Below are 13,931 nucleotides of genomic sequence, written 5' to 3' on the forward strand. Positions count from 1 at the left end.
ATCTCTAGCTTGTTTCTTGACTTGGTTTTGTAGTTGTTTGAATAACTGCAGGATTTTCCCATGTTTATTCTTCTGCCAGTTAATCCCTGCTGTGTCTTTGTCTTTCTTAAGGAGTTTGCATTGGGTGGTGAGCCATGGGGTATGGTTGTTTTTAATGCTTTTTGGATGCTGCAGGGCTAAGGTGTTAAGAATATTTAGAAGTGCTACACTGATGTATTCAATTGCATCTTTTAAGGGGAATCTTTTTAGGGTGCACCAGTTAACCACTTTCAGAGCTTCAATGAAAGACTATGGAGTGGTTGGAGAGTTTATGGGTAGTTTTGAGTGTATGTTCCTTTGTTAGTTGTGTAATATTCCTCTAGGTATAAGTTAGTAGGTGGTTAGTTTGTGTATCTAGAAGAGTAGCTGAGGAGGTCACATTAGATGGGTTGCTAACCAAAATCGAATCCATGATAGATCGCTTGAAGTTGTTTGTCAGACATTGTTGGTTTATTAATAAGCTCAATGAATCCAAAGAGATTCATGCTGCTGACCACTAAATTTGTAGATAAATACTGTCAGTCAATGTTTATATCACACAGGAGGAGAATGTTATTTGTGATGGTATCTGCTGCCCTAATGTTCTGTCCTGGAGGGATATATAGCACAGCAATGAATATACTCTTGGCTTAAGTTTTAGAAATGACATTAGGATTTCTGCTTTTCCAAAATTTGGGATTATGCTTGTATAGGAGGTTACTGTGAGCATATTTTGGAAGATTATAGCTATTCCACCTGCTTTTTATGTATTCTGCTGAGCCTAATACTATTACAATAGGGGCTACAGCACCTTTTATTTCAGGTTTTAGCCATGTCTCTGATGTGGCTAGGATATCTGCGTTATGTTGACTCATCCAGGCATGAAAATCAGTGATTTTCCTGGATATACTTCAAAGGTATAGAGTTTATATTTTTAAACTTTTAAGGTGCATTCCTTGGTTTGGGGTTTGGATGGCACACGGGATGGGATGGATGCCACCACACTGATATATGGTGGAGAAATGTCTTGTTTATCATGGAATTTTTAGCAGAGATGGATAAAAGCATTACCTTGACATTGGGACTTACATTTGTTAGTATTTTGGGGTTACAACAGTGGAATAGTTATGGGAAATACATGAAGATGTCTTCTGACTAGCTAGTGGGAAGATGGTTAATAAGTTAGGATAAAATAATGGTTGAGGTGAGCTTATTTATTATTACAACTGGGGATGTTAGGAATGAGAGGAGGAGGAGTAAGGCAGGGTTAGTGATGTAAACATCTTACAGTATGGTGAGGTGAGAGGAGGAGGAGGATGAGTAAGGCAGAATTAGTGATGTAAACATGTTACAGCATGGTGAGGTGAGAGGAGGAGGAGGATGAGTAAGACGGGGTTCATAGGTTGGTACTAGGCTATCAGCCCTAGGTCCTATACAAGCCTAGCCATAACAATTCGCTGGCAATTTCTTCTCACACTATTTACTTCCCTGGACCCCTGTCTAGCAGGGCAACTGATGAGATCCCCGGGGTGAATTTCCTTTCTCCCATCCAGTCGTCAAGGTTCCTTTTAAAGAGGGCCAAAAATGGCACTCTGCTTGACATGTATGGGCAATCTATACCAGAATCTGGGGAGTCTCTGGGTCAGGAACCTATCCCTCCAGCATGTTTTGTTTATTGTGATGACAAGGTTTAGATCCCTGGAGCGTGTGGCTCTGAATTATTGGGATTTTTTTAAGTGTAGCATGTCCAGCAGCTCTGGGTTTGACATGGCCTTGTATGTTAAGCAGAGATCGCCTCTGAGTAGACAATATGCGACAGAGTATAGCTGGTGTTTTTTAAGGCGGTCAGCATAGGGCATCTGCTTTAGGTCTGTGATTCTTTTAGTGAGGTATTTCTGCGGCCTTTCCAGTTGTTGCAGATGTCTTGAGAGGTACATACCAAATGGGGCGTTGTATTCTATAATGGGTCTAATGAGGAATGAGTACAGTGGGACAATGACCTCCTTTTTTCTGGATGAAAAGCCCTTAGTGATAAGGTGTGCCACATAGAAGGATTTCCTGACTGTTGTGGTGATGTGGTTATCGAAGGTGAGACCACTGTCCACCTGTGTCCCTAAGTCTATTATCTCACTTTCAGTGTTTAGTGTACTGCCACTTATATGGTAATTTACAGATACATGTTTTTTCCCAAAGGGGATAACTATACATTTCTTGGCATTGAGCTTGAGCCCTTGGCTCTGACACCAAGCATCTGTTTCTGTATGGCCCATTTGTAGAGTATCCACATCATTTGGGGATTCAATAATGGCTCCTAGTTTGCAGTCAACTGCAAACTTTATTAGCCAGAGTCCCTTAGTGTTGGCCTGTACTTCAGAGAAGTAGATGCCAAACAAGAGCAGTCCTAGGACTGAATCCTGAGGTACTCTACTTGTCACTTGTCTGGAGCTGGATTTGGAGTCAGCTACTTTTACAGTGTGGGTTCTATCAGTAAGCCAGTTAGCATCCCATTGGGTGATGTAGGGATTAATGCCCAGCTTAGTAGGTTTATCTATGATTCCAGAGTAGGGGATGGTGTCAATGGCCTTGGCAAGGTCTAGATAGGCTGTGTGGACCACCCTTATCCATGGCTCTGGAGACTGATTCGAAGAAGTCAATCAGGTTCAGGAGACAAGATTGGCCCTTCACGAACCCAAACTGGGTCGGGTCCAGCGTTTGAAGGTTGTCAATGTCTTTGTTTATAAGTTCCAAGATAATATGCTCCATGGCCTTGCAGATAAGGCTTGTCAGACTGGCATGGTAGTTTCTGGGATCAAAGGTGGATCCTCCCTTGTGGAGTGGGATAACTGTAGCTCTGCGCCACTCAGTTGGCATGAAACCTGAGGTGAGGCTATGATTAAACATGACACTTAGGTGAGGTGCCTGTTCATATTGTAGTTCATGATGTAACCATCTTACAGAATGGTGAGGTGAGATGAGAAGGAGGATGAGTAAAGCGGGGTTAGTGATGTAACCATCTTACAGTATGGTGAGGTGAGAGGAGGAGGAGGATGAGTAAGGCAGGGTTAGTGATGTAAACATCTTACAGTATGGTGAGGTGAGAGGAGGAGGAGGATGAGTAAGGCAGGGTTAGTGATGTAAACATCTTACAGTATGGTGAGGTGAGAGGAGGAGGATGAGTAAGGCAGGGTTAGTGATATAAACATCTTACAGTATGGTGAGTTGAGAGGAGGAGGAGGATGAGTAAGGCAGGGTTAGTGATGTAAACATCTTACAGTATGGTGAGTTGAGAGGAGGAGGAGGATGAGTAAGGCAGGGTTAGTGATGTAAACAACTTACAGTATGGTGAGTTGAGAGGAGGAGGAGGATGAGTAAGGCAGGGTTAGTGATGTAAACATCTTACAGTATGGTGAGGTGAGAGGAGGAGGAGGATGAGTAAGACAGGGTTAGTGATGTAAACAACTTACAGTAGTATGAGTTGAGAGGATGAGGAGGATGAGTAAGGCAGGGTTAGTGATGTAAACATCTTACAGTATGGTGAGGCGAGAGGAGGATGAGTAAGGCAGGGTTAGTGATTTAAACATCTTACAGTATGGTGAGGCAAGAGGAGGATGAGTAAGGCAGGGTTAGTGATGTAAACATCTTACAGTATGGTGAGGTGAGAGGAGGAGGAGGATGAGTAAGGCAGGGTTAGTGATTTAAACATCTTACAGTATGGCGAGATGGGAGGAAGTGGAGGATGAGAAAGCAGGGTTAGTGATGTAAACATCTTACAGTATGGTGAGGTGAGAGGAGGAGGATGAGTAGGCAGTGTTAGTGATGTAAACAATTTATAGTATGGTGAGGTGATAGGAGGAGGAGGATGAGTAAGGCAGGGTTAGTGATGTAAACATCTTACAGTATGGTGAGGTGAGAGGAGGAGGATGAGTAAGGCAGGGTTAGTGATGTAAACATCTTACAGTATGGTGAGGCGAGAGGAGGATGAGTAAGGCAGGGTTAGTGATTTAAACATCTTACAGTATGGTGAGGTGGGAGGAGGTGGAGGATGAGTAAAGCAGGGTTAATGATGTAAACATCTTACAGTATGGTGAGGTGAGAGGAGGAGGATGAGTAGGCAGTGTTAGTGATGTAAACAATTTATAGTATGGTGAGGTGAGAGGAGGAGGAGGATGAGTAAGGCAGGGTTAGTGATGTAAACATCTTACATTATGGTGAGGTGAGAGGAGGAGGAGGAGTAAGGCAGGGTGAGTGATGTAAACATCTTACAGTATGGCGAGAGGAGGATGAGTAAGGCAGGGTTAGTGATTTAAACATCTTATAGTATGGTGAGGTGGGAGGAGGTGGAGGATGAGTAAAGCAGGGTTAGTGATGTAACCATATTGTACTATGGTGATGTGATAGGAGGATGCATAAGGCTGGGTTAGTGATGTAAACATCTTACAGTATGGTGAGGTGAGAGAAGGAGGAGGATGAGTAAGGCATGGTTAGTTCATAGGTTCATAGGTTCATAGGTTCATACTAGGCTATCTGCCCTGGGGCATTTACAAGCCTAGCCCGAGTGTGTTTGGCTTTCGCCACCCTTACTTAGAATTGAGTTTGCTATGCCTTATTTAAGGTTAGTTTACTGAGCCTCTGTCTAGCTGAGACACAGAAGTAATCCCCGGGGTGAATCTACGATCTCCCATCCACTCATCAAGATTCCTCTTGAAGAGAGTCAGTGAGGTGCTCTGCCTAACATGGATCGGTATTCTATTCCAAAGTGAAGAGAGCCTCTGTATTATGAATCTGTCCCTCCAGCACGTTCTATTTAGCTCTGTGCTGAGGTTCAAATCCCTCAAGCACGTGGTTCTAAGGGATTTGGATTTTCTGAGGTGGAGCATGTCCATTAATTCTGGGTTAGACATAGCTTTATATGTCAGGCATAGATCGCCTCGAAGTAGGCGGTATGCGACTTAGTAAAGTTGGAGTTTCTTTAACCTGGCAGCATATGGCATCTGCTTGAGTCCCTTGACCCTCTTTGTGAGGTACTTTTGGGGTCTTTCCAGCTGCTGCAGGTGGCGGTTTAGGTACATCCCAAAAGGGGCATTGTATTCTATGATGGGTCTGATGAGGGATGAATAGAGGGGCACTATTACCTCCCCTGATCTGGATGTGAATCCTTTAGTGATAAGGTGGGCTATGTAGAACGTCTTTCTAACCACTTTGGCAGCGTGGTTGTCAAAGGAGAGATTGCTATCAACTTGGGTCCCCAGATCCCTAATTACATCTTCTGTATTTAATGGGTTTCCACCTATATGGCAGTTTGTGGGCACTTTATTTTTGCCAAAGGGTATGACTATACACTTCTTGGCATTCAGCTTTAGGCCATGGCTCTGGCACCAGTTATCCGTCTCTGTGAGACCTTTTTGAAGGATGTTCGTGTCAGCTGGACAGTCAATAATGGCTCCCAGCTTGCAGCCATCCACGAACTTAGTCAGCAGTAGTCCTCCCGTGCTGGCCTGTACCTCGGAAAAGTAAATGCCGAACAAGAGAGGTCCCAGGACCGAGCCCTGTGGGACAACACTTGTGGCCAGTTTCAAGTCAGATATGACTCCAGCAATTCTGACTCTGTGGGTTCTGTCTTTGAGCTAGTTAGCCACCCATCTTGTGACATAGGGGTTTATGTTTCAGCTGGATAGCTTATCTATGATGCCTGAGTGGGGTATTGTGTCAAATGCCTTTGCGAGGTCCAGATAGGAAGTGTGGACTACCTTCCCTTCATCTATGGCCTTTGTGACTGTTTCATAGAAGTCAACCAGGTTCAAGAGGCAGGTTCTGCCCTTGACAAAGCCGAACTGAGTAGGATCCAATGTCTGTAGGTCCCCAATATCTTTGTTTATGAGTTCCATGATGATCCTCTCCATGGCTTTGCAGATAAGGCTAGTCAGGCTTATGGGGTGATAGTTACCAGGGTCTGTTGAGGCACCACCTTTGTGGAGCCGGACCACTGTTGCTGTACGCCATTCTTTGGGTACATATCCCATAGTGAGGCTGAGATCGTACAGCATTTTTACGTGTGCGTTTAGTTCTTCTTGGAGTTCGTGTAGGACGCAACCCGGGACACCGTCTGGTCCCATTGAGGCAGTGTTTTTTGCCTTGGAAAGGGTGGTCTTTACCTGGACATATGAGATGTTTGGGAGGCTGCACTCTACTGGGATAGATATTTGTTATTTAGGGGGGGAAGGGGGGGAGAAGTTTGCACTGAACCTGTCTGCCAGGATGTTGGCAATGTCTGTGGGTTCAGTGTATTTTTTGTCATTTAGAATCAACTCTGAACATACCTGGGAGTTGCATCCCAGGTTCCTAACATAGCTAAAGAAGGCCTTGTGATTGTCTTTTGTGTCCTGTACAATTTTTCTTTCGAAACTGGCCTTGGAGGATTTTATGAGGGATCGTAATTTTTTGCTAGTACTGATCAGAGATGCCTTCCCTTTTAGGAATTTTGCTCTATCGTGTAGTAGCTTCCTCCTTCTGTTGTACAACTTATTTATGGCTAGAGTCCACCAGACTGGATGCCTGCCTTTGGACACTTGGGTCTTGGTTTTGTTTGGGATAGCATGGTCCATGCACTCCTGGAGGTGTACATAGAATGCGTTTATATAGGATTCCATGGTTTGGGCTGTAATTTCCACCAATCCTGGGGCCTTGAAGGTTTCCACTTCGGATTTGAGAAGTGTGAAGTTCACTTTTGAGAAGTTCTTCACTGTGGTTTTCTGGGATGGGGGTGGGGTCGGGTTTTGGATATCCAGTGAAATTAATTTATGGTCAGATCTTACCAATGAGGGGAGTACCTCTGGTGTGGAGCATAGGGTCCCCATGTTGGTGATAATCAGGTCCAGTATGTTTTCTCCTCTTGTGGGAATTTTGACCAGTTGTTCCATAGCATTTGAGTTTATGAATTCCAAGAACCTTTGGGCTAGGGTGTTGGGGCTTGAGTAATGCTCCCAGTCAATGTTAGGGTAGTTGAAGTCACCCAATATAATGGTATTTGGAGAGATCTTCATGTTCTCCAGTGTTTTCAGGAAAGCCGAGTGATATTTCTGATTTTGAGACAGTGGTCTGTAGCATGCTATAAACTAAAGTGGAGTTTTGCTCACTGTTAGTTGCACATGGATGGTTTCTGATGCTTCGTGCAATGCTACTAACCTGGAGGTGTGGGTATCCTTGATAAATATAGATACTCCCCCTCCTTTTGTGATTCGGTCCAGGTTTTGCGGCCGAAAAGCATGGTATGAGGTATAACCTGGTAGTGCTGGGGTGCTCTCTGGAGCCTTGAACCAGGTTTCTGTCCCTCCACATATATCGATGTTCTCCATACTGAGGAGAGATTCTTGTGCGTGCATTTTGAGGTTTAGACTTCTGGCATTTAGCAGCATTACCCTTAGTTTCTTGTTCTTAGTGTTTTCTAAGGAGGTGGGTTTGACTTTTGAGCCTTGCCTAAAAAAGGCACTATAGGGGTGGCAAGAGCCTTTGCCAGCATCTGAAAGCCCAGGGGAGACAAGTGCAACCATCCCTTGCGAAGCAACGTGGCTTGTCAAGCATGTCTTAGCAGGCTGACAGACACCGGATCCCCTTTGAATGACACCAAAATTTTAGCCAGTTATTAAAATCGATCATTTTGTCTTTGTATTGTGGCATCATTCTAGGTGAGGGTAAGATGCTGCTCAAGGTCAGAGTCATACGGCCTGGGCTACATGATCAGAGAGCTCCTTTATGTCTCTTTTCATGTAGTCGAGGGAGGTACATCTCAGGTCGTTCACACCAGTGTGTACTATGACTGAGTCATACTTGTACTTGCTTTGGAGCAACCTGAGTGCTTGCATAATGTGGCGGATCCTAGCACATGACAGGCAGCTCATTGTGACCTTCTCTTTGTTCAGCCTGATGAGCGGAGCATCAGTGTGCCTGACTGTAGAATCGCCTATTACAAGTGTGTCAGGTGTGTTGTTCTGCCTTAAGGGCTGTGACTGTTTGGCACTCTGACTTTGCGGGCTATGTGTTGCTCGTGTTTTGTTGTGGGGTAGCATTTGCTTGGATGTCTGCTTTGGAGGTCTCTGCTGTTTAGGTAGATTTTTGATTAGAGCCTCCGAATATGTTTTTGTGTGCTTGTGTGGTTGGATTGCTGTTTTGGTAGGACTATGTGAGACTGGATTAGTGCTGTGTGATGTTACCTTCTCCTCCGGTCTGGTTACACCAGTTTTGAGGTGAGAGAGTTTGGCCTCCAGTTTGGCTATATGGTTGCATCTCTCACATATGTTTGATCCTGTTTGGAGGAGGAGAGGGTTGTCAGTGTACATGAGACAGTTGTTACATTGCCTCAAGATTCTCAGATTCACCAGTTGGACTGGAGAGGAGACCATTAACTGACCTTTGGACATCCTAGAGTAGTATAGGGGACTCTTTTATCACACAGTGAAAAGGACCAATAGGGGACAAGGTAGTCTTAGAGGGTATATGAGGAAGTAGTGTTTTTAGTATATTAGTGCTAAAATGCAAGATTGCTTATTTGGGCAAGTGCAGGCTCTTAGATTGAGAATAGGATGCTTACTTTGAGAATTAGAGCAGTTCCAAGGGAAAAAGTGAAGAGCAGACTCAGTGGAGCCGGAAAAAGTTTAAACCCGATTAGGCGGCGCTGCCCGATGCTGCGCTATGCGCACAATTGTGCAAAACCGCGCAAAACCGGATTTTTATGCAGGGAACTTCAAAGAGCTAGAAATGGTCCAAAACAACCAATTACTAGCAGATTATTGTGCTGATGTCACTCCTTTAGGGACAGATAGGCTTCTCAAGGCTCCCCACACCCACTGGTGAGTAAAGAAACTTCCTTCTATCCAAGTAAGGTAATGGGGAACACAGGAACTATCCCAAAGTCCAGAATACCGCAAAGCCTGTATAGGGGACTTTTCTAGCCAAGGAAAGGCAGGAAACAAGGATTTTTTTGTGTTTTTTTTGTTTTTTTCAAGAAAACAACAGGAAAATGCAGGAAAACAACAGTATACTAAATGCAAAGGCTAGCACACTTGAGTGGGCAGCCTCAACAGTTAATTTAAACAAACAAACTTTAACTTAAGTGTAGCTAATAAAAAAACACTAAATACAGTTAAATTAGCAGTTTAACTTCGTTTTCAGCAAGAAAGGAAGGCCACACAGGTAAAAACAGCAAAATTATACTTATATTTTGAAAGGAGTCGCTTTTTTCGATTCTCTGCTGCTAGCACCACTCTGCAGGACCACGAGAAGCAGTTGCTGAGTAGTATAAGCGAAAAAAAAAAACGCTCACAGGCAGATTTTTATGCAGGGAACTTCAAAGAGCTAGAAATGGTCCAAAATGACCAATTACTACTAGATTCTTGTGCTGAGGTCACTCCTTTAGGGACAGATAGGCTGCTCAAAGCTCCCCACTCCCACTGGTGAGCAAAGAAACTTCCTTCTATCCAAGTAAGGTAATGGGCAACACAGGAACTATCCCAAAGTCCAGAATACAGCAAAGCCTGTATAAGGGACTATTTTAGCCAAGGAAAGGTGGGAAACAAGGATTTTTTTGTCAAGAAAACAACAGGAAAATGCAGGAAAACAACAGTATATTAAATGCACAGGCTAGCGCACTTGAGTGGGCAGCCTCAACAGTTAATTTAAACAAACAAACTTTGACTTAATTGCAGGTAATAAAAAACGCTAAATGCAGTTAAATTAGCAGTTTAACTTCGTTTTCAGCAAGAAAGGGAGGTCGCACAGGTAAAAACATCAAAAATATACTTATATCTTGAAAGTAGTCACTTTTTTTGATTCTCTGCTGCTAGCACCACTCTGCAGGACCACGAGGAGCTGTTGCTGAGTAGTATAAGTGAAAAAAATGTTCACAGGTGGATTTTTATGCAGGGAACTTCAAAGAGCTAGAAATGGTCCAAAACGACCAATTACTACTAGATTCTTGTGCTGAGGTCACTCCTTTAGGGACGGATAGGCTGCTCAAGGCTCCCCACTCCCACTGGTGAGCAAAGAAACTTCCTTCTATCCAAGTAAGGTAATGGGCAACACAGGAACTATCCCAAAGTCCAGAATACAGCAAAGCCTGTATAGGGGACTATTCTAGCCAAGGAGAGGCGGGAAACAAGGATATTTTTTTGTTTTTTTTTTGTTTTTTTCAAGCAAACAACAGGAAAATGCAGGAAAACAACAGTATATTAAATGCACAGGCTAGTGCACTTGAGTGGGCAGCCTCAACAGTTAATTTAAACAAACAAACTTTAACTTAAGTGTAGGTAATAAAAAACTCTAAATACAGTTAAATTAGCAGTTTAACTTCGTTTTCAGCAAGAAAGGAAGGTTGCACAGGTAGAAACAGCAAAAATATACTTATATCTTGAAAGTGGTCACTTTTTTTATTCTCTGCTGCTAGCACCACTCTGCATGACCACGAGGAGCTGTTGCTGAGTAGTATAAGTGAAAAAAAAAACGCTCACAGGCGGATTTTTATGCAGGGAACTTCAAAGAGCTAGAAATGGTCCAAAACGACCAATTACTACTAGATTCTTGTGCTGAGGTCACGCCTTTAGGGACAGATAGGCTGCTCAATGCTCCCCACTCCCACTGGTGAGCAAAGAAATTTCCTCCTATCCAAGTAAGGTAATGGGCAACACAGGAACTATCCCAAAGTCCAGAATACAGCAAAGCTTGTAGAGGGGACTATTCTAGTCAAGGAAAGGCGGGAAACAAGAATTTTTTTTATTTTTTTCAAGAAAACAACAGGAAAATGCAGGAAAACAACAGTATACTAAATGCAAAGGTTAGCACACTTGAGTGGGCAACATCAACAGTTAATTTAAACAAAAAAACTTTAACTTAAGTGCAGGTAATAAAAAAAACACTAAATACAGCTAAATTAGCAGTTTAACTTTGTTTTCAGCAAGAAAGGAAGGTTGCACAGGTAGAAACAGCAAAAATGTACATATATCTTGAAAGTAGTCACTTTTTTTGATTCTCTGCTGCTAGCACCACTCTGCAGGACCATGAGGAGCTGTTGCTGAGTAGTATAAGTGAAAAAAAAAACGCTCACAGGCGGATTTTTATGCAGGGAACTTCAAAGAGCTAGAAATGGTCCAAAACGACCAATTACTACTAGATTCTTGTGCTGAGGTCACTCCTCTAGGGACAGATAGGCTGCTCAAGGCCCCCCACTCCCACTGGTGAGCAAAGAAACTTCCTTCTATCCAAGTAAGGTAATGGGCAACAGATGAACTATCCCAAAGTCCAGAATACAGCAAAGCCTGTATAGGGGACTATTCTAGCCAAGGAAAGGTGGAAAACAAGGATATTGTTTTTGTTTTTTGTTGTTTTTCAAGAAAACAACAGGAAAATGTGGGAAAATAACAGTATATTAAATGCACAGGCTAGCGCACTTGAGTGGGAAGACTCAACAATTAATTTAAACAAACAAACTTTAACTTAATTGCAGGTAATAAAAAATGCTAAATACAGTTAAATTAGCAGTTTAACTTCATTTTCAGCAAGAAAGGAAGGTTGCACAGGTAGAAAAAGCAAAAATATACTTATATCTTGAAAGTAGTTGCTTTTTTCGATTCTCTGCTGCTAGCAGCACTCTGCAGGACCACGAGGAGCTGTTCCTGAGTAGTATAAGCAAAAAAAAAAAACGCTCACAGGCGGATTTTTATGCAGGGAACTTCAAAGATCTAGAAATGATCCAAAACGACCAATTACTACTAGATTCTTGTGCTGAGGTCACACCTTTAGGGACAGATAGGCTGCTCAAGGCTCCCCACTCCCACTGGTGAGCAAAGAAATTTCCTCCTATCCAAGTAAGGTAATGGGCAACACAGGAACTATCCCAAAGTTCAGAATACAGCAAAGCCTGTATAGGGGACTATTTTAGCCAAGGAAAGGTGGGAAACAAGGATTTTTTTTTCAAGAAAACAACAGGAAAATGCAGGAAAACAACAGTATATTAAATGCACAGGCTAGCGCACTTGAGTGGGCAGCCTCAACAGTTAATTTAAACAAACAAACTTTGACTTAATTGCAGGTAATAAAAAACGCTAAATGCAGTTAAATTAGCAGTTTAACTTCGTTTTCAGCAAGAAAGGGAGGTCGCACAGGTAAAAACATCAAAAATATACTTATATCTTGAAAGTAGTTGCTTTTTTCGATTCTCTGCTGCTAGCACCACTCTGCAGGACCACGAGGAGCTGTTGCTGAGTAGTATAAGTGAAAAAAATGCTCACAGGTGGATTTTTATGCAGGGAACTTCAAAGAGCTAGAAATGGTCCAAAACAACCAATTACTACTAGATTCTTGTGCTGAGGTCACTCCTTTAGGGACGGATAGGCTGCTCAAGGCTCCCCACTCCCACTGGTGAGCAAAGAAACTTCCTTCTATCCAAGTAAGGTAATGGGCAACACAGGAACTATCCCAAAGTCCAGAATACAGCAAAGCCTGTATAGGGGACTATTCTAGCCAAGGAGAGGCGGGAAACAAGGATATTTTTTTGTTTTTTTTTTTTTTCAAGCAAACAACAGGAAAATGCAGGAAAACAACAGTATATTAAATGCACAGGCTAGTGCACTTGAGTGGGCAGCCTCAACAGTTAATTTAAACAAACAAACTTTAACTTAAGTGTAGGTAATAAAAAACTCTAAATACAGTTAAATTAGCAGTTTAACTTCGTTTTCAGCAAGAAAGGAAGGTTGCACAGGTAGAAACAGCAAAAATATACTTATATCTTGAAAGTGGTCACTTTTTTTATTCTCTGCTGCTAGCACCACTCTGCATGACCACGAGGAGCTGTTGCTGAGTAGTATAAGTGAAAAAAATGTTCACAGGTGGATTTTTATGCAGGGAACTTCAAAGAGCTAGAAATGGTCCAAAACGACCAATTACTACTAGATTCTTGTGCTGAGGTCACTCCTTTAGGGACGGATAGGCTGCTCAAGGCTCCCCACTCCCACTGGTGAGCAAAGAAATTTCCTCCTATCCAAGTAAGGTAATGGGCAACACAGGAACTATCCCAAAGTCCAGAATACAGCAAAGCTTGTAGAGGGGACTATTCTAGTCAAGGAAAGGCGGGAAACAAGAATTTTTTTTATTTTTTTCAAGAAAACAACAGGAAAATGCAGGAAAACAACAGTATACTAAATGCAAAGGTTAGCACACTTGAGTGGGCAACATCAACAGTTAATTTAAACAAAAAAACTTTAACTTAAGTGCAGGTAATAAAAAAAACACTAAATACAGCTAAATTAGCAGTTTAACTTTGTTTTCAGCAAGAAAGGAAGGTCGTACAGGTAGAAACAGCAAAAATGTACATATATCTTGAAAGTAGTCACTTTTTTTGATTCTCTGCTGCTAGCACCACTCTGCAGGACCACGAGGAGCTGTTGCTGAGTAGTATAAGTGAAAAAAAAAACGCTCACAGGCGGATTTTTATGCAGGGAACTTCAAAGAGCTAGAAATGGTCCAAAACGACCAATTACTACTAGATTCTTGTGCTGAGGTCACTCCTCTAGGGACAGATAGGCTGCTCAAGGCCCCCCACTCCCACTGGTGAGCAAAGAAACTTCCTTCTATCCAAGTAAGGTAATGGGCAACAGATGAACTATCCCAAAGTCCAGAATACAGCAAAGCCTGTATAGGGGACTATTCTAGCCAAGGAAAGGTGGAAAACAAGGATATTGTTTTTGTTTTTTGTTGTTTTTCAAGAAAACAACAGGAAAATGTGGGAAAATAACAGTATCTTAAATGCACAGGCTATCGCACTTGAGTGGGAAGACTCAACAATTAATTTAAACAAACAAACTTTAACTTAAGTGCAGGTAATAAAAAAATGCTAAATACAGTTAAATTAGCAGTTTAACTTTTCCTTT

Source organism: Protopterus annectens, chromosome 15.part0 (assembly GCF_019279795.1).
Source record: "Protopterus annectens isolate FY-2018-M chromosome 15.part0, PAN1.0, whole genome shotgun sequence".
In the NCBI taxonomy this organism is placed as follows: Eukaryota; Metazoa; Chordata; order Ceratodontiformes; family Protopteridae; genus Protopterus; species Protopterus annectens.